This window comes from Trichechus manatus, unplaced genomic scaffold, assembly GCF_000243295.1.
Source record: "Trichechus manatus latirostris isolate Lorelei unplaced genomic scaffold, TriManLat1.0 scaffold00098, whole genome shotgun sequence".
NCBI lineage: Eukaryota > Metazoa > Chordata > Mammalia > Sirenia > Trichechidae > Trichechus > Trichechus manatus.
The window spans coordinates 3858487-3881137 of record NW_004444034.1 but is presented as its reverse complement, the minus strand read 5'-3'; the positions used below and the strand labels follow the sequence as shown (position 1 = coordinate 3881137).

Below are 22651 nucleotides of genomic sequence, written 5' to 3'. Positions count from 1 at the left end.
ATTTCACAAGCTATTACCAGAAAATCCCTCTGACATTCAAACCCAGGGAGTTAATTTTATTTCTGTGCCTTGAATGATTTTGGGTGGCTTATTTCCATAATACCTGAATGACATGTTTGTAAGCTGCCAATATTTTATTGTTCTGAGTTCTTTCTCACATAAGTCCATTTCATTTGTTTTTGGTTTAGTCAACTTCCTTTGAGGATAGTTTACAGTGCATACTTCTCCTAATGATCTAAGTTACTGATGTTTATTTTGTTAGAAGTGATGAAGGAATTACTCAGAATCTCAAGTCAAGTAGGAGGCTGTGAGGTGAATTCAGATTGTATGAAGTAGACAAGATTTCACTGCACTAAAGTTTAATGTATGTAGTTTCTTTATGGAAGGCAATTCCCTGGTTGAAAACAATTTCTAGACAACTAAAACCTACATCCTAAAACTTGTAAAAAAAATGTTGACAATATTTTTTCTCTAATATCTGATAGATATTTTATTCCTTAGGCCTCCATTGTATTTTCCTGGAGGTATTAAGAGATAGACCAAAGGAATATAAACACTTTGGAAAGGCCTCTAGTACTGCAAACAATGAATGGCAATAGATCCTGGGAAGGAGAGAGTGTGAGGATCTCTAGTAAGTGACCATGGAATTCAAATTCATTGGCGTTTTTAAAAAGTAGGAAGTGTGAAATCATTATAAACTCTATCCCAGTTTGTTCTTTAAGGTTCATAAAACCAGCAAAAAAAAAAAAAAGTTGCCATGGAGTCAACGCCGACTCTCAATTGTCAGGCCTTTCTTCTAAGACATCTCTCGGTGGACTCAAACCACCAATCTTTCTGTTAATAGCTGAGCACTTATCCATTTGCACCACCCAAGGACTTCTAAGGTTTGTAAAGGTATTTATAATCTATGAGTAAAAGTAAAGTGGGAAGATCTAACGTTACCAAGAAAATGATAATCAAGTTTGTTAACACAATATTACTTTTATATCGACACAAGTTTCCTAGATTGACTGTTTTTGCAACTTGTAAAATAGAGTTTAAAGTTTAGAATTTAACAAATACTAATTAACTGAAAACAAACATGATTTGATATCTTAGAGGAAGATGTGATCGTCGAAGCGTCCTGAATTAATAGGGCACTTGACCTTCAAGTTTCCTTACTGTCTCTTTCTCCTGCCTTGTACTTTTAGACCACTTACAAAATGGAGAAAAGGGACCACAGAAATTTGGAGTATTAATCACTCCTTCAAGGAGCTTTGGTTGCACAGTGGTTAAGCACAGGGCTGCTAACTGACAGGTAGGCAGTTCAAACCCATCAGCAGCTCCCTGGGAGAAAGATGTGGCAGTCTGCTTCTATAAAGATTACAGCCTTCGAAACCCTATGGGGCAGTTCTACTCTGTCCTATAGGGTTGCTATGAATCAGAATTGACTCCATGGCAATGGGTTCAATCACTCTTCCATTTCCTAGGTCTCAAGCCCACTCTGACTCCTTGAAAAGGACAAAGAGATTGAACGGTTCCATTCTTTAAAACTATTACATGGGCCTTGTCTGTCAAAAATCATTTGAGTCACCACTCATAATAATTCCAGATTTGCAAATATGTCTATAAAATGGGGATCTTTTGAATAGGGAATTAAGTGAAGAAGTTCAGGAGTTTGTGTCAGGTGGGCCAGAGAAGAGGTTTTTATTTCAGTCATAGGCATTTTTATACCTCCCACTTGTGTATTGCTAAATTTCACACTTGCAGTTTGCATTCCTTTCTCTTTCCTCAATTGCCTCTCAAAGGGAGTGGGGAGGGTAGAAATGAGAATCGGAAGAAAGGCTGAGAATGAAAGAGACAGAAAAAGACAGAAACAGAGGGAGATAGAGATACAGAAAAATAAGGAGAAAGAAAAGCTCTCCCCTTACAAAGTCTCCCTTGTCCCATTCCAAAACACAGTGTGATCTCAGAATATTTTGTGCAATCTCTCAGTTTTCTAAAACTAGTAATTTACTCCTTCTCTCAGCAACAAAAGTTTTAAATGCAAGGATTCAATTTTAATATCTGAGACGCATTTTTAAAGTTTATGATACTAAATCTTACAACATAGTGCTATGGCTATGGTATCTCGTACAGGTCTAGGGACTGGGATTTGACATTTCTAGTCCAGACTCCTACTTATTCATTAAATCTTTTAATACGTATTTGTTGAGTAGCTATCATACAGCATACACAGGAATTGTACCGAGGATGCAGTGGTGTATAATGGACAAGTCGCAAATGAGTGTCTTGAAGAAATTCGATCTTGTGGAAGGGACAGACAGTACACAAGCAATTTTCCCTTAATTTAGGTCTCATTTGTTGAAACGTAAAGTGAGTATAATAATACCTGTTCCAGCTGGGTTATGGTGAGTGTTCATGGAGATAATAGTACACATGAAAGCAATGAAGTAGGGGTGGAGGGGGAGGAAACAGTGAAGATGGAGAAGGCTCCGTTGTCACGGTACTTACATTAAAGATGGAGAGAGACAGGCAATAAACAAGTAAGTCAGGTCATTTCAGTTCTCATAATGCAAGGACAAAACAGGGTGGTGAGGCAGAGAATGACCGGGAGAGAGATCATGCTAAATTAGGTAAGGCAAGGGCCCTCTAAGCAGGGCCACCACTAACCTATAACCTAGCGTTTGTGCAAATTAGAAAAAGATGTCTTCTCTGGGTGTGCAGAGATTTGCCCAGGAGGACTTGCTTTGTACAAAAAAAAAACAAAAAAACAAAAACATAAACAAAAAACAGGCAGCTGTTTCCCTAGGCAATTGCAATCCCAATCCCAAGGAGGGATGCAGAGTGAGGCGTTTGTGTAAGTGCACAACTGCACTCCGTGTGCACAATGTACTCAGTGAGCCTCTATCCAAGGGGGAGGCATTTGATCTTAGACTTGAATACAGAGGATTAAGCCTCGGGAAGATCTCTGGGAAAAGCATTCCAGAGAGGGAAGAGCAAGTCAAAAGCCCTAAACTAGCAACCAGCCTACACTGTTTGAAGGTCAATGGGGCTGGAGGACAGACGCATCTTCCAAAGAGCCTTTTGTGCTGTTCAAGTGAGTTTTAATTGGTTCTAAGGGCAATGGGGAGTTTTTGAAGGGTTGTAAGATGACATATAAATTTTCAAAAGATCACTCTGGCTGCTGTGTGGGGAAAAAAATTATAGAGGGAGGCATATGAGGGGGCAGCAAGGAGGGCAGCTGGGGGCCTTTATAATAGCCTAGGTGAGCGATGATGTTGGCTTGGATAAGGTGGGTTGCAGTGGAAATTCATTCATTCATGCAAAAATATTTACTGAGTGCTACTCAGCTTCAGGTGCCTTTCTAAAGTGTTAATGCAATAAACAGTATAGACAAAAACCTTAATTCATCGGGCCGAAATTCTAGTGGCAGAGACAGAAAATAGCATTTAAGTAAAATGGAGATAAAGATTCTATTAAAAAATTTAGCCAAGAAGGAATATAAGGAGTGCTATTTGGGGTAATGGGTGACAATTTTACATATCATGGTCAGTAAAAAACAGAGGTGTTGTAGAATTCAGGATACATTTTGAAGTAGATTCAATAGAACCTTTGTATGAATTTGACATGAGAAGTGGGGAAAAGAAATCAAAGATGATTTTGACAAATTGACTTGAACATCTGGGAACAAGTGAGAAATATAATACCCAGAGTAGGGTAGCAAACTTTCCATTCACCCAAATAGTTGCTGTTTATGGACTAATTGCTTAGTTGTTCTTGCCTTCTGCATTACGTAGTTTTCAATTTTGCCAGAGGAGTTACACAGAAGGCACTGAAGAAGAAACCACAGTGACTTTTGGGTCATTCCAATGATACATCTTATTGATAATGAATTTTCAAGTCTTTTTTTATATATACTTTTAGAAAAGTTTCAAGAAAATGGAATATTTAATATAAATTGGCTACATGACCCTACTAGGAGGGTATTTAAATCACCAAAAGCTTCAACTTTTTAGATCAAAGAGCATCCTCCAGGCCAAAATGTTTCTACTAGAAAGGTTTTTTTTTGCAGCCTGATAAAAAGCTTCCTTAATATTTCCATGTTTTATTATATATTTGCATATTCACTTGGATGCAAAGCAAGAAATGGCAGCCAAATACATATTTTATACATTCTTTTGATTAAAAATGATAAAGGTGATATTAGTAGTTTTTTTTTCCCCTCTTCATTTTCAATTTATAAAGTTGAAAAAAATTGCCATAGCATAACCACCTAAAAAAATGGGAGAAGACTGATTCAGGATCATGTCATTATTTCATTAATTCTTGTACCTTATAGATGACAGAACCTCTGATGTTTGGGATGTAATAAAAATAGATGCATAGAATCATACTCAGAGAGTTTTGAAATGTGGAAGATATTTTTGAGATCAGCTATTCCTACATCCTAATTTTACAGATGGGGAAAATGGTTTGTGGAAGATAAGTGACTTAACCAAGGTCACACGTTGAAAGGAGTCCCAATATAAGATTAAGGTTATCTTCACATTTTCTTTTACTTTTTACTTAATAATCCATTTGTACAGTTAAGATGTCAATTATTTTACCTGTTACCAGGGAGATATGTAAGTATTCACTTCTTGAGTTAAGGAATTTCAGGGTTTTCTTAACTGGTCAAATTAGATTTAACCTTAATTAGACATTGAATTGACTGAAGAAGTCTATCAAAGAGACCCAATTTTTAAAGACAACTCTCTGTGTTAACTGATCTCATTTAAGTAATCCAAGACTGACTTTCAGCTGGGATATTTTCAAGACTTTCAGAATTAACATTTCTTCACTTTTCTTAAATAGTTTCTTCTACTTATCCAAACGATATGTTTTTCAACCCCACATCATATGGCATCTGCATGTAAGGTGAGGCAAAGGGGAGGCAGAAAAACAGAAGATATAAACAAGTAGGTAAGTATAAATTTTTTTTTGCTTTAAGGACAAAGTCCAAAGCTGGTAGGAAAACAGATTTCTGAGGCAAATTAGATGAACTATATTCTCAGTTACAAAAGCAAACGTGAACAAACAAAACCATCTCATGTGCCCAGAATGTAAATGTCCTACTTGCACTGAATCATCCGATTAAATGTCCAATAGCTGTAGGAGTTCAAATTCTCAAGGATAAAACTGCCTAGAACCTGTCAGATTCTAGTAATTCCTCAAAGCTTAGCTCTTTCATCTCTTTCTTGACTCCCTTCTATCCCCCTTCCCTGACAACTGTTTATGTTCCCTGAGCACCTGGTGTACATTTTATCCTCTGGTTCTCAACACAATTGTTTATCTACTATTCTGTCTGTTTGTTTTCCTACTAGGCTATGAGTAACTTGAGGACAGAATCTAGAATATATTAGTCAATAAATATATATTTGGTAAGAAAAAAATGAATGATTAAAGGGAAAAATGAAAAATGAATGAATGAAAAAAAGAATGTTATCAAACGCCACTCAATTATGCTGTTTCCAGAGTATTTTAAAATGAATAGACTAAATTACATAAATTTTATTTCTTAGCAGAATGTGAAATACCTCCGCCAAAATATGTAATAAAACTTAAAAATATTTTTTTCAATTATTTATAGTTCCAGCTCAAAGTATTCATTTTCTCCCCCCGTGGGAAGCTTTACCAGATTATGTTTTAGTGAAACGCTAATCTTTCCATGAAACTGAAGCATTAGTGCATTTATCCATGGTCAGTAGGATAAAAACTGAGTTAAAGCTCAAAGATGAAAAGCGGCTTCATTAGTCAAACAGCTCAATCAAGACATAAAACTTGCAGTGTATTCTGAATACCTATAGCTTCCTTCAGGTGGGGCAGACTATGTCAATTATGAATTGTGGTTCATTTCATCTTAAAGGATTCTGAACCCACACGTGTAACCTGAATAGCATTTTAGTGTCAGGAAGCACCTTAGAGATCACTGAGGCCATGGAAGCCCCAAAAAACATTGGATGACTTGCCAAATCCACCCAAGAGATGTATAACTAGGACTAATGTATACAGAAGGAACCCTGGTCACACAATGATTAAGCACTCAGCTGCTAACCTACATCCTAGGAAACTCTATGGGATAGCTCTATTTTGTCCTATAGGGTCACTATGAGTCCAAATCAACTCAACGGCACATAGCAACAACAACAATGTATACAGATTCCCAGTCCTGTGCTCTTTGCACAACAGCATGTTGTCTTTGTGCTTGCTTCAGAAATATCATAAAGGGACAGGGAATGAACTAAATATATGATGAAATTAGAATAGTGCTAAACAGCTGCAATTAATCAGAGACAACTGTCAGTTTTTGTATTGCATTAGAATTCTACATCATTTTACAGTTATTAAAAGAAAACAGATCCTAAATGTAGTATCCAATACTATAATGGAATGATATTAATTGATATTAATGGACACTGTAACCCTTGCTGCATTTCAAGATGATTAAAAATAAAATAAATACATGTTTTAGAGCATCTGTTATGTTAATTCAATACTCAAAGTTATAATGAATTCAAATTAAGTCTCTGAGATGCTGTTTTCCAATTTAAAAAACATCTATCATTCTTTATCAAAGTGGGGGTGCCTATTCTCTAAGATGTTCCAGTGGTAGTGATAGCCATAGGATAAATACGGCTCATCTTACTAGAAAACAGTTTTCTCCACAGAAAATATTTAAACTATTAATTTATGTGTAATTGTTTCAAAGTACATAACTGAATAGAATTGAATTTCAAGACAAACCATAAAACCTCAGTACAAGTTTGAGTTAAAAATCTCAGGTTCCATTTACAGCCCTAGGGATTCCCCTTCACCCTCCACCTTAACATACTAACGAATAATGGACTATTATTCATTTAATTTAATTGTCATTGCTGCTAATACAGAAGAAGTTTAAGTTCTAATAAATGTGCTGCTTTCAAATCAGGTAATTATAATATGGTATATTCCTAATATGGGTATATTTAATCTGTCATAGCACTCCTAGTCAAAATGTCACAGTTCAGGTTTTATATTTAGTATTAGTTTTCAGAGAAACAAGCCACTTGAGTGATTTACTCAAAGCGAAGGCTGGAAAATCAAGTCACACCTAACTATTGATCACTGGGAATCTGAGCAGAAAGCAAGAGGTGAGGGAATACAAGCAAAGATGGTTCTTGGGGACAAAATCATTACATTTACAAAATATATGAAAAGGACTTACAAGCAGAATAACAAATTCACTTCTTAAGAAGTAAGAAGCCTTGACATTTTTGTAAACTATCTAAACATGGAGAATAAATAATGCCTTGTTTCTCAGTCCTTTGATGGTACCTTGTCTGGTTGTTTGACTTTAGGATTCTAACACAGAGGTTATTGACAGAGAGCAGCTGGCATCGTTGATTGCTAAATCAATTTTCCAATTCCCCAAACTACTAGAATCTGATGTTTTTGTTCTCAATAACTTCAGGGCCTACCCACCACCTTAGAGATAATTTTATTTTGTGGTCTCTTTTATCTCACTTTGCTGTCACTCTAACCATTAAGAATAAAATACACTTAAATCTAATCACAAAAATCGGCAATACTTTATCAGGCCTTATGGCCAGCTTAATATATACCTAGGAAAATTAAAAGTCAACCATATCCAATATTCCCTCAGCAACTGGTGACAATGATATGGCCTCTTGGGTGGAATCAGTCTACTCGGCTTGCCTTTCACTGACCTCTCTCACTGACCTGGAAAGGCAGCGAAATGTTGTTAACAGATTACCTGCTTTCTTTGGCAGTTGCATTGGCAAGATTTGGAAGGAACACATATCACATTTAAATTATAAGGAAAGCAAAGATTATGAGTTCATCTTAAATTATACCACTTAGAAAATAGAATGAAGAAAAAGGAGGAAAAAAGAAAACCTAAGAGGCAGTGACCCTCTTTTTAAAATATATTTGTAAATTCTCTCTGCCACTACCTCTCTGTCAGTTTGTTGTACTGTGGTGGTTTTCATGTTGCTATGATGTTAGAAGCTATGCTAACAGTATTTCAAAGACGAGCAGGAGCATCTATGGTGGACAGGTTTCAACAGAGCATTCAGACTAAGACAGACTAGGAAGAAAGGCCTGGCAATCTACTTTTGAAAATTAGCCAAAAAAAACAAAAAACTCTATAAATGACAGAATACTGTCCAAGACTTCTACTCACTTACTTTAGACATGTCATCAGGAGGGCTAATCACTCACTGGAGAAGGGCACCTCATGTTTGGTAAATTAGAGGGCCAGCAAAGGGGAGGGAAACCTTCAGTGAGACAGACTGACACAATGGCTGCAAAAAATGGACTCTAAGATATCAATGATCCTGAAGATGGCCCAGGACCCAGCAACTTTTCATTCTGTTATACATAAGGTCACCGTGAGTCGGAGCCCAACTCAACAGCAATTAACAACAGCAACAATTCTTCCTACGGACCTGCAGACAAATTCCACAACTTCGAATCTATGAGGTGGGGAGGTTACAACCCACCTCCTCGGGTTGTAATGAGAATTAAATGAGAAGATCCATGTACAGAGCTTAGCACAGTGCCTGGCATACCGTTAGGCCTTAGTTAATTGTTAGCTTTTTATCATCATTGCCATTGTCATCATCATCACCGTCTCTGATAAGTCCTCAAAAATCCTTAAAGAGTAGATGTAGAATAACGCCTGGATGGCTGCCCAAGTCTTTCTCCAGCTCTAGTGTACTATGCCTAACCCAAATTCTGTGAATATTCTTTCTCATTATCTTCAAACGCAAGGGGTGATTTTTTAAACTTTCAGGTGACATTTGAAAAGCAGTGTTGTTGCTCTTTTATAGAGGGATCTCATACATATAAAATAGGAAAATCAATTTGGCACTTTTTAATCACCCCGTTTAGCTATTTCCATGCCACACAGTACTTGGCAAAAGGAAAGGGATTTTGCAATTGTCCCATCAGTCTTCCCCTTTGTCTCTACCAGTGGGAAAATTCATTTCCTTTTTTTTCTTTATTGTCTCTGATGCATGCAAACATTCCATGTTCACAAGCAATACAAAGAGACATGAAAAGCCTAAGAAAAAACCATCAAGCCAATTAAAAAGGAATCTTCTGGTTCTGGATTCTGCCTCAGGAAGAGAAAAAAGAACTTGAGGTTTTGCTTTAGTTGAGAATTTTCTACAGGGTTCTTTAATGAAGAAGATAAAACTCTACACTTTTTCAACTACAGGCATATAATATAAACTTAAATGTTGCAATGCTTGTACTTAATAGATAACAAATAAAATGGGAGCATGTTAATAATTATTATTTAGTAGACTTAACACCACAATTAAATTCACAAATATATGCTCATTGAATGACACATTTGGAAGTCATCCAACCACTCTTCTTGCTTTAAGTTGTGTATAATTGATACTATTTTGTCATTTAAAACAATACACTGTGCTTATCCAGTGTCTGCCAGTAGGCTATTTATAATTTTCTAAAAAAAAATCCTCTGAGAGAATCATTATTAATATAATAGTTGTCATGAATAAGAGAAAATAGAAAAGGTTTACATTATATGCCATAGTCATAGAAAAGAATATTAAATCATCAATTTGTTTTTCAAAGGATGTTTCAATATGACTGTATTGGTGCTTCTTCCATCTCTATTTTCCCTCACTTTCTATAGGAGATTCTGATTGTTACAAACGAATCTTATCCACTGAACACGTGCTCATTAATTAATCACTGTGGCTGGTTACAGTAGAAAGTCATTTGTAGGTGACAGTTTTTTTTCTTCAGGAAAGCGCCGTATCAATCACGAAGCAGAAATATTGAATAAAGTAGAGTAATGGGGACTTGAGAGACATAATATAAATAATTAAGTATGAATGACAAAGGACAGTCATTAAAGTGTAATGGGGTCTAATTTGGAAGGAAACAGTGGCGTGGTTAACGTCTATATTGTGCAATGTAACTTTGTTTAGTTTTTACTCTATATTGATTTCTCACTTCTTATTATTAATCAAAAAATGTACATCTAGTTATATCACTTCTTTTTTTTTCCCTTGGGATAAAAAATGGACCGCTTAAATAGGAATAAATGCTAAACTCATTGCAAGCAATTAATAATAACAATTACAAAAAGATTGAATGTAAACATTGAGGAGATACTATGACTACTCCTTGATGGAGCCTGTCCTAACTGCTCTGGCCCTCTCCACTCTATCCTTCTGTAGTGAGTATAATCTGCATAGTCTGATTTAGTATGTAATCACCACTATCATTCATTTCACTCTCCCAGCTGCCTTATACTGTTCATTGTGTTACTTGTGATAATCTCTGACTAGATTGTTACTTCCTTTTGTTTTGAAACTCATGTCGTGACCATCAGCATTAAGTACCTACGAGGGATTCAGTAACTACCGGGAGATTGATTAGTAGAACAAGTTTAAGCATATCGACTTGAATGACGATGACATAAATAGGCAAAATATATTGTCTTCAAATGTGGAATAATTATTACTACTATTCAGGAATAATGAATGGTATTATTAATCTTAATATAGAATATTTAAGAAAACAAAAACGTAAAATATACTGAGCTAGAATAGCAGTCATAGAACAGAACAACTAGCTGAACAGCTGCAGTCAGTAATGTTAATATTGCAGAATTCATTATTCTCTTCATCTTGCACAAACACACAGAAATCCTGTACAGGAAAAAGCTATGGAGGAGGAATAATATTTGTTTATCAAATACGCCTCTCTGGAAGTAGTCAATCAGTTATATTAAAACCAGTATGGGGCATATTTATTATTTCCATCTTTAAAATAAGGCTTGTTGAGGACAGAGATAAGAGCTATGCCTTTATCTGAATGGTTAGAAAGAGTACTAGAATCTCTATATCCACAGGGCCACCCAAATGAAACTTTGAGCAGCGCTGGGGGAATATATTCACATAAATTACTAGAAGTCTTTTTTTAATCCTCACTCTTGCATATAAACTGACAGATAAGATTATTACAAGACATGGCACTTTAATAAATAACACCTAATTAGTTGGATAATTCTCTGATTAAGCCTTAATTTTCTTGCTTCTCATGCAACAATTCAAATTACTCTGTATTATTTGTTCCTTTTCAGACTATTTTAGAACATGCTTTGAATAGTCCCAGTAGGTTACCTGAGAAGGAATTTATTCTTGTCTGGCAGCAGTTTCATGCCATTAATAGTGACAAGGCTAGACCAAAAGGACATTTTAATGAAAATTCCCTCATAGCAAAGATATTCCTATAGAGCCTGAAACCTATTTCAAAGGGGTAGGAGACAAAATTCTGAGAATGTGAGGAAAAATGAAATCTTAGGCCTCCATTTTGTTCTCTTTTCTGGACACAGAGAAAGTCATATGAACATTATATCGAAGGGAGAAACTCACTTTCATATTTACTAGTTTTCCCAAAAGCCTAAACCCCTTTATAACAGAGAAAGTGGTAGTGGCATTGGGGGATCCCATCTGCTCAGAAGAGCTTTGATCTATTTCTCTGTATGTTCCAGCTATTTATAGTGACTAGGATGGTCAATGAATTTATTTAGACAAATATGAAAATCTGATACATTTAACTTTAACAGCTTCCACAGACTTCAAATAATCAGAAGGCAACTCTTGTGGAGGGTATGCCAAGTCCAGGGACTATGTGCGCCCATAACTGAATGTAAGCGCTCTCCCTTTTTCTCTCACTTATTCCTAATTCTGTATCCTGCCTGCAGTTTCCTGATGCATGCATCAAACCAGTCTTTTTTAATTCTGAGCCTCTATCTGTAGAGATACTACCAATAACTCCTTTAAGAAATCTTTACACAGGGCAATGCTTATGAAATGCAATGCTTAGAAACCTGTCATCCTTTTAAGTAACAAGATTATTTCTAGGAATAAATAAAGAGGGCTGCCCTGGGATGATCGTCCTTTTTTTTCCCCCATTGAGATAAATACTACATATCATTAATTCAATTCGACAAACATATTGTGTATCTGGCAAGGCATGAGGCAGTGGGGATTTAAAGGTTAATATTTCTTGAAAATGTATATGAGGTGGTAAAGAAAAAAATTGCTAGGAAGGGAATGATAATGATATATGATAACTAAATAAAAATTATATAAGAAGTGCTGGGTAGAAAACTATAATTTTCCTGTATCTGGAAACTACCACTCTCACCACTAAACACTTAAAAAGTGCTTACAATAGTTAAGTACTGTTGTGTGTTTGTGTGTGTGTGTGTGTGTGTGTGTGTGTGTGATTTAATCCATACAATAACCCTATAAAGTCATGTCTATTATCCCATTTTATAGTTGAAAAAAGAGACTCAGAGAAGTAACTTGCCCATGCTCATTTGGATCTTTTCTTATGTAATTAATTAATACAGATTGTATGTAATTAATTCAGATTTTAGCAGTAGTCATTCTACTTGATTCTCTCCCCTCCTACTCCATGGCTCCAGCCATTTTCCCTCTTATTTGCTCTCTCTGAAATCTTTCTACAGTTCATTCCGTGAAAGCTGTATCACTAGAGGTTTTTGTTATCAGATAACAGGGAAATCCAAGGTTTTGACCCTTAGTTTACAGTATATTAAGAAGAATGTCCATGTTCTGGACTCTAGTGAGCCCAAGGAATAGGTCAGAATGTTCCATTCTTGAATGAAAAGAGTGTACAAATAAGATCCAACAGATACATAAGATGACCTATTTTACAATAAACAAAACGGGCAAAATATGCTCTCTAAATACAGGTAGTCCCCGGGTTTACAAATGAGATCCGTTCCTAACTGTGTCTTTAAGTAGAATTTGTAGGTAAGTTGAAACAGGTGCATATGGTTCTTATTTAGCCTTACGTTAATGCACGAAGAAGCCCTGGTGGTACAGGGTTGAAGTGATTGACTGCTAACTGAAAGGTCGGCAGTTTGAAACCACCAGCAGCTCCATGGGAGAAAGATGTGGCAGTCTACTTCCATACACATTTACAGCCTCGGAAACCCTGTAGGGTCGCAGTGAATTGGAATTGACTCAATGGCAGTGGGTTTTTTGGTTTCAGTGCAAGAGGAACCCTGGTGTCACAGTGGTTATGAGCTCAGCTGCTAACCAAAAGGTCAGCAGTTCGAATCCACTAGCTGCTCCTTGGAAACCCTACGGGGGCATTTCTACTTGGTCCTACAGGGTCGCTATGAGTCAGAATCGACCCGATAGCAATGGGTTAGTGGAAGAAAAGACTTGAAGCCTTTTTAATGATTTAAAAGCTGCATGTGCAGCAAGTGAAGGTGATTGTGATGAAGAATTTATTGGGAGGAAAGGTTGGGGCAATCATTTCAAAGTGAAGACAAATTTACATAACATTAAGGAGTAAGTAGGAAACCCTGGTGGCATAGTGGTTAGGAGCTACCGCTGCTAACCCAAAGGTCGGTGGTTCAAATCCACCAGGTGCTCCTTGGAAACCCTACAGGGCGGTTCTACTATGTCCTATAGTGTCACTAGGAGTCAGAATTGACTTGAAGGCAGTGGGTTTGTTTTTTTTTAATGAGTTGTCCGTAAGTCGGACCTTGGTAACCAGGAGACTGCCTGTATTTCATTCTTTAGATAAACGTTGTACATCGAAACTTCTCATAATATAACATCATGGGTACTCTTGGCATAACTTTTATCTTTTTTTCTCACCACTATTGTACACCCTAATTTATGATAGGCTTATTGAGAATTTTCTCCCAATTTGGAGACCTAGACTGTTTCCTAAGTGTGAAATTGCAAATCTGTTTATGCAGTACTATTCAGTAAATTCATTATTTTACCGAAGTTGCCATTTAGCAGTATTCTGATTCAATTATAATAAGATATAGTTTTATTGTATCCTCCCTATCCCCCTCAACTACAAAAAAAGTTCATGTTGTAAACACTATCTGCTGCAGAGAATTACATCTTAAGTTTGTAAATGGGATTTAAAAAACAAAAATCTCTAGAGTCGATACAACCAGTTGCATAGGTTTATTAAAAATGGAGGCAGAAGTGTAACTATAGGCACTAACCATTTCATTTCTTCTACTTTAATAATAATCATAATAACTAAGATTTTATGAATACATATTATGTGCCTTACAGCTAGCTATAAGCTCTGTATACATTTGACCTGGGCTTCATGAGGTAGGCATCATGCATGTCTTTATGTCTTGTTCACTGCTATATCTGCAAAGTCTAACATAAAATCTAGTACTCAGAAGACACTTAAACCAAACTCATTATATGCATGTACTGTTGGACTTTTTACATGGTTCTTGATATGGATTGAATTGTGTCCCCCCCAAAATGCATGTCAAATTGGCTAGGCCACGATTCCCAGTATTGTGTGATTGTCCACCACTTTGTCATCTGGTGTGATTTTTCCTATGTATTGTAAATCCTACCTCTATGATGTTAATGAGGCAGGACTCAATCTACAAGATTAGGTTGTATCTTGAGTCAATCTCTTTTGAGATATAAAAGAGAAGTGAGCAGAGAGATAGGGGGATCTCATTTAACCAAGAAAGTAGTGCCAGGAGCAAAGCTTGTCCTTTGGGCCCAGGGTCCCTGCACTGAGAAGCTCCTAGGCCAGCGGAAAACTGATGAAAAGGACCTTCCTCCAGAGTTGACAGAGACAGAAAGCCTTCCTCTGAAGCTGGCACCCTAAATTCAGACTTCTAGCCTACTAGATAGACTGTGAGAGACTAAATTTCTCTTTGTTAGAGACATCCATTTGTGGTATTTCTGTTCTTGCCACACTAGCTAACTAAGACAGTCCTCAACAGAACACTATAAACTAGGTAATTTTATTATCCACGTTATATAGATAGTAGAACCAAGGCTTAGAGAAGACACACGGCTAGAATGGGGGCGAAATTGGTCTCGCATGTTATTTATTGATGTCCTTCCGAAAAAAATCTTTTTCTCTCCCAACCAAAATTCTATTTGAATCAGCCATTAGGTATGTGTTCAATTAGTAAAGAAGAGCCAACACACAAGAAACTCATGCACTCTTCAGTGCTCTTTGGCCATCTGATCATTTATTCCTTGCAATAATTCCATTATCAACCTCATTTTACAGAGGAGGAAATGGAGGCCTAAAGAGATTGATTAACTTGCCTGAAGTCATATTTTGAGCAAATGGTAGGGCTGAGATTTGAACCTATGCAGTCTGGCTCTAACCACACTTCTCTGCACTGTCTGTAATTTCAGTTCATTGGCTGGCTATCTCAGAAGAAAAAAAATAAAACAACACAGAACAACAGCAAGAAAAACCAGCCAAAGAAGGAAGGAAGCTATTGCTCCACATTAGGTTATGAACAGGTCCTGTTCTAGCACTTTCCTAACTGCACCAATCTCCTAGAAGTTGGTCATGTATGGTTAGTCCTCAGTAAGTCTAGATCTTGACTAAGTCTCCACCACATGTGTGAACTTAAATTTTCAAGATTATAGCATTTTGAGTTTCACCATTAATTTCTTAAGTCACTTATATGCAGTTTCTAGCACCATCCCCGTGAACTACGGCCTATTAAAGTTCGTCATTTCCTTCCTTCAAAATCATGGTGCAAACTCATCAGTTTTCGTAATATTTCACAAATTCTCTTCCATTTTCAATCCTATAAGCAGAGTGCAAACTGGTCACACTCTCTAAAATGCTTCTTTGACTCCATTGTTCTACTTAAAATCTTTCAGGGACTCCCCTCCATGCCACATATTAGCTCTACTTGAATGACCAAGTGTTCTGTAATCCATCATCACATATCATCTCTTATTTCCCAATGTTTTCCAATCTTAATTTATTTCTTCCCAGTCTGATCTTATTGTCTGATAAACATACATTCCATATGCACTGCTGTATCTCCATTCCTTTTTGCTTTCATTCATATACAAAGGAGGTAAGCCCTGTGTACTCCTTAACACTTAGTCAGATATTTTCCATCTTTCAGGTTTAGATTCATGTTACTTTCCTTATCACCAGGAATCAAAGATGTCTCTCCACTGAAACTTTTAAAACTTAAAGTCCATATTATATAATGTAGCTCTCAAGTTTAAACTTTTTCTATCACTTATTAGTTTATATCTCTCTTTCAAATAATTACCCATTCCAATTGTTAAAGCTAAAAATCATATATTTTTTAGTATTTTTATATCCTCTACTGTGCTAAGCCAGGAGATAGTCAATATTTGTACTCAGACTTATTGATAATCTAATTTATACTTAGCTATATATATCCTGGAATTCTGGTGGTGCAGTGGTTAAGACCCTGGTTGCTAACCAAAAGATCAGCAGTTCAAATTCACCGGCCTCTCCTTGGAAACACTATGGAGTAGTTCTACTCCATCCTATAGGATCACTATGAGTCGGAATCAACTTGACAGCAATGGGATTGGTTTTGCTTTGTGTTTTTTTACACATATATATGTATGCTAATATGTTCCCATTATCCCTCAACACTTAAAAAACTGCTGAATTTTGGTTATATGCATAAGATGTGTGCTTTATAATTATTCATTCTTTCATCTATTTATTCATATATTATCTCTTAAACCCAGAATCTGACATCATTTCACCAGTTCAACTGCTTCTACCATTGTCCAAGCTGCCATCGTGTCTTACTTGGCTTACTACAATAACCTCTTACTGGATGCCCTCCTTCTAGGCTTACCACCCAAAAGTCTATTCTGAACACAAGCAGCTGGAATATTCCCTTTAAAACATAAAACAGAGCATGTTACTCCTCTTTTCAAAAACCCTCTTTGGTTCTCCATTTCAATTACATTGAAAGCTGAAATCTTTTCAAGGCCAGATGATCTGGTCCTTCATTAAATTTCTGCCTTCAGCAGTGTTACTCTCTCTCTCTCTCTCTCTTATTTCAATCTGTACACACAGGCCTTTGCTGTTCCTCAGTCATGCAATAGGGTCTTTTTTCTGGCTGTTCCTTTGTCCTGAAAACCTCTTCCCTTTGATAGCTGCTTGCCTAAACATCATGTCTTTACCCAAATATTAACTTTTCATTGGGTCTCAATCTGACCAAACTATTTAAAATGCAGCTCACCTCCAAAGCACTCCTGACTCCCATTACTTTGCTCTGCTTTGTACACTTTCCAAAACAATTATCATCATCTAAGATACTACATAAGAAACATTTAAAAAATCATGTTTATTGTTGATTTTTTATCTACTCCCTTTTATGAAGTAAGCTCCATGTACTCTAAGCTCTTAAGTATCTGGTATATAATAGACACTCAGTAAATATTTGTTAGATAAATAAATGAATTAATTAGTTAACCAACTCATTATTTTAGAATATTTATCTATCGTTAGGAATGTGCTAGGCCCTGTTCTGGGTGCTGAGTATACAGACTTCAAGGAGCTTATAGTCTACTGGAAGAAGAAAGACAATAAACATGTAAACAAAATAAAACAAAAAGCTACAAAATAGGCTACTCTTTCCTTTATTCTCTATTCAGGACATTCGTTTGGTTTTTCAGGTCAATAATTTCTGAATTATCATTTAGTTCCTTCTTTGCTCTCTGCATCTCATGATTTTTACCTCTGAGAGAGCTCTAAAACCATCTTAATTCACTCTATCCCTCCTTCCTAGATCAGGCTTTATTTACTTTCCTTGAACTTTTCCTAACTGGTCTTTCCAACTTCATTCTCTCCAAGCCCTCTTGTATAATATCTCCACTCTTGTTCCTCTTTCTAGGCTTTCTGTGTGTCAATCAAAGTGAACTACTTGCAGTTTCCTGTATGGGTATGGGGATGACAGTTGATGAGTTCATTTCTGGAAGTTTTTCCCATTTGGAGAATATACACCTTCAAAACTAGAGAATATATGAAATAAAAATTTTGCTTTGTTATATTTAAATTCTTATTATAATTTACATTATCTCCTTACTCTTACTTGTAAATTATTTGTAAATGACTTTGAAAAAGAACATGTTAAGTGTCCAGATATAAGTGGAGATGACTATTTTTTCCTGCTATGCTGAGATTAGCATGTGCATTTTTGACACTCTATTGCAGTAATTATCAAGTTATTCTTAGTTATATAATTATTTGTACCACATCATCTCTTTTCTGGATTATCAGCCCCCTAATGGCATATCACAAATACTTATTTAGTAAACATTAAAACTCCTAAAGGTTTTGATTTGTGAACATAAATTGGATATTTGGAATGACAGTGAGTATGCTTTTATGGAACTATGTCCATCTTGGAGAAATATTTTCCAGAAAAGAGTAAAGCAAGATTGAATTTTACCTAGTCTTCTCCAGTACAGCCAAGTGAACTCTGAAACATATTAGATTAAACCATTAAACAGCAGTGAGTATAATGCAATTACATTTGACATCTTCTCAACAAGATCAAACCAAAAATGTAGTTAAGCACCACGAAAGTTCAAGAAACGGAGCTTAATAAAATGAGAGCACTAACTTATTCCTTGAGGCTCTTTCTAGCTATGGATTGAAACCCATACAATTGGAATACAGGCCTCAAAGAATACTGTATTATAGTCAGAGAAGATTTTAATAGGTGAGTACCCTCAATTTTAAGAGAATAAATGACACAGAAAATGGAATAAATTACCTTGACATAAATTCTTGACTCAAGGAAAAGTCAGAAAGCTGGATTTTCAATGCTGGGATAACTTCTAAGGGATAAACTCTAACTCGGATTGAACTTTAATCATAATAGCTACAAAGATGAAAAGCTGGGGAAAAAAAGTGTTGAAATTGCTAAGCAAAAGCACACTAGTCCTGATCCTTCTACTGACATTTAAATTGGTTTCCTTTATCTATAATGCATATAAAGAGGTCTGTGAGCCATGCGATTTCTTTCTTATAGAAATGTGTCTGTTCTTTGACTCCATTGACTCCGCCCAGCAATCCCTGCAATTTATTAGTCCCAGGTGGAAGTTGATGAAGAGAGAATATGAAAATTCCAAGCAGTATCATGATATTTCCTATAAAGAGTCTACCTAAATGAATGAAACTATCTGAATGGCTGTCTCTTAAGAAAAATATTCTTAGCCCTAAAAGATGAAAAAAGAAATTGGAGTACCTGGAAGGTTGATAAAGTTAAATAAAGCTAAAGAAATTTACCCTGACCATCTATACTATTATTTTCTAAAAAAATAAAAATGAAATAAACAAAGACCTTAAATCAAGTCTCAATGTTGCAATTAATGTCTGCTTTTACTAGTTTTAATAGTTCTCTCATAATACAATGGCAACTAGATTTTTTTCACCCTAGGGAAAAAGACTGAGTCATCATCTTCAAGACTTCAGGACAGCCACCATAGATAGTCTCTCCATCTCTCTCTCTCTGTGTATGTGTGTCGTTTGCTCTTTCTCTTTACCCTCCCCCGCTGCTTCTCTCTCTCCTAAGGCAGGTAGCTAGGGACTACTCAAAACACATTCTATAATGTTGACTATCTACACCACAAGCGGATTTAATGGTGGGGTTATTAGGTCATTGAAGGACAACAGGGAGGTGTTTTTCAAAAGGGAAAATCTTCAGTGTCCACCATACCCTTAAAATTATACAATGTACATATAAGCCTACTCTAGTTAGCCTAAAGGGCCAACCTTGTTACATACACTCACTCTATAGTTTTAAATAAAATTTTCTTAAATTTTCCATATAAAATAGTCTGAATCAATACAGAGTAATTTTAATTAGATACAACAAAGTGATCTGATCTTTACATTTTACATTGGCTTTTAAAATGGTCCCTGTAATTGAGGTGGAGACTGTCACTGATCACAGGGTAGTGCATGTTCACTACAGAGAATCAGAAAGAGTAATTCAATCCAATTCAGGTATATAAACAAAATCTTAGCTAAACATACTCAAAAGAGTTCTTAGAAGTATTTTATATGATGGGCTAAAAAAGCAAAACTTGGGACTTATGTCATGGTGTTAGCACATTTTATCAGTAAGATTTTTTAAAATTTGAAGTGCAATTTGGGATATTTTGAGGATGTGACAGTAGTCTACACAGGAAATACTGAATTCCAGAGGGAAAAATCAAATTATAGTTTTAAAAACTCATTACCAATAATTAATAATGAACTCTAGCTAAACAATAACAGGTGTTCCACTAATCCCAAACAGAAGCAGATGGAAGCACAAATGTTTTATAAATAGTGGATACATGCGGAGCAATAAACTTTGCAGGAATTACTTTATTCTCTAATTATCAGTCAGAGTCACAGTCTTATCACTTGCATTTTCTCTAAATTAAGATGCTGAGACTTAATCTGTTTCTCACTGTTTTTAAAAATGCAAGCCATATTTAGTGCTTTCTCACTCCATCTTGTGTATTGCCTCACCACAAATTTTACTGAGTTCCTCTTTTTACATTTATGAAACTCTATTTAGTTTGTTATATAAAACAACAGGTATACCATACGAGCTCCCTTTCTCCTCCTTCGTCCCTTCCACCCCCTAGAAAAGAAATAGTGACCTAATTTTTTTTTAATTTCTTGTATATTCTAGCAATAAATCTTTTAAATGTAGATAGATGAAATATATTAAGAAGACTATTAGAAAGTCAATAAACAGTGTTAATAAATTTAATCCTGTAGAATTTGGAAATTCTTTTTAGGAATTAGAATATTATATTCACAACTGTTTAGAATGAGTATGTTCACGTATGCCTTTAGAGGATCACTTCCTGCAAGGCCACTAGCAAATCTTTCTTCTCTCAGGCAGAGATGATTTTTTGTTGCTACTTCTGACCTGGTGATGCAGTGCTTAAGAGCTCAGCTATTAACCAAAAGGTCGACAGTTCGAATCCACCAGCCATTCCTTCTAAATCGTATGGGGCAGTTCTACTCTGCCCCATAGGGTTGCTATGAGTTGGAATCAACTCGACGACAACTGGTTTCTGACCTTAATCTGTTGTCAAATTTTCTGAAATAAATGGTGAGCATTATCACTGTTAAACTGTTAGTGTCCCTCACTGACTCTGACAATGCATGGCTCCCTTTGTCCTGTAATTTTCTTAGAAATCATATTTTATGATCAATTAGAAGCTACTATCAATAATTTCAGTTGCACAGAAAACACATTATTTTCCTCAGATTATGAAATTTAAAAACTAGTGGAATATAAAAAAAATAATGTGTATTAGTCATTTATTAATTCATACTCATCAATAATAGAGATTCATCACATGTATAAGCAAACAGTTACTCGAGCCTATACAAGTCAAAGTATGTGTAGAGTATGGTTTTATTAAACCACCCAAACTGGACAAACTTGGCAGCAGATCTTTTTTCTAAAATTGAGTTAATGGTGTGTACAGACTGGGACTTGTCAGAGTTGAGTATTTCTTTTCGCATGGAATGCTCACACAGATAGACAGCAGTGAAACAAATTAAATAGTAATAATAACATTTGTTGTGCATCTACTAAATGCTTTGACAATGACTTTGCAAGGTTGTTACTGTGATTCTCCATTTTAAATATAGGAGAACAAAAGATGATTTACTCAAGGTCCAAATCTGGAAAAGAGTAAAGTCAAAGAACTCTCTTTTCACAATAACACAATACCTTCCTGAATGTTTCCACCTAGTTTCTCTACACGTTTTGATGTTAATCATTTTCACCTAGTAAGTCATTATATTTTTCAAAGTTTTCTCTTCTAATTTCAGTTGCTAACTCATTTTAAAAGTAAAAAATGAAAAGAAGAACAAAATGGGAATGCGTTACTGGCATTAATTTTCCAGAGACCAAAGTTTTCATGATTTTCTAATTATCTAAGGCCTATAAGTATTATATATTTGTCTTAGATGTGATATGCCTTCTCTGCAATATATGCATGAATTATACATTTTAGAAAAAGTTCCATACAAATAACTAAGAAGACAAAATATAATCTGCTTTAAACATTTAGCTTCAATTATTGCAATATAAATTAGCTCCTTTCTTAACAGTTCCATTTCAGAAATGTTTCCTCAAATATGAACATACTACTGTGTGTTTTTAAATCTATGAAAGGCATAGAATAGACCAGGCAATCAAGTTATTCATTCTTAGTTAAGATATTAGTAAAGACTCTCTTGTTACCCTTTAGGCAACAGTTAAAAACATGAGAGATGATAGATAAATTCCTTCCCCACTGTGTTGACTGTTAACTCCCTGGTTGACTATCTCCATCAGTAGTAATTCTCTGGAGAGACTACACCAAGCACATACGTAAGGGAGAAAGCCAAAATGATTTTAGAAAAGAAAAGAAAACAGAGAAATTAAATATTTGAAATTAGATGAATTTTAATATAAATTTTGTTCCCTACTTAAAAAAAGAAAGATACTTTTATTGTCCTAGATCTTTTCTTCTGGTTCACCAGCTATAAAATAAGATGATTCACTGCTTCATTCCAAGAGATTTTAAAGATATTAGTACTTTTCATATAGAAAGATATTAGTGCTTTCGTAGCTTCAACTGACTTAATTTGCACTAGGCCATGCAGTAATGGAAAGTAAAATTTAAAACCCTAATACCATTATTAGTTTTGCCTTGTATTGATTTATTCTAAATCTACACATGCATTATACTACATTTCTAAAATGAAAATGTAGTTTAGTACATAA

The 22651-nt window shown here is 35.5% G+C and overlaps 1 protein-coding gene across 1 annotated transcript in view; it reads right to left on the bottom strand.

Annotated features, from left to right (window-relative positions):
• The window catches only part of TRDN (triadin), a 125771-nt gene that overhangs the window by 3553 nt on the left and 99567 nt on the right, over positions 1-22651 (bottom strand). The gene's annotated exons all lie outside the window — the stretch shown is intronic.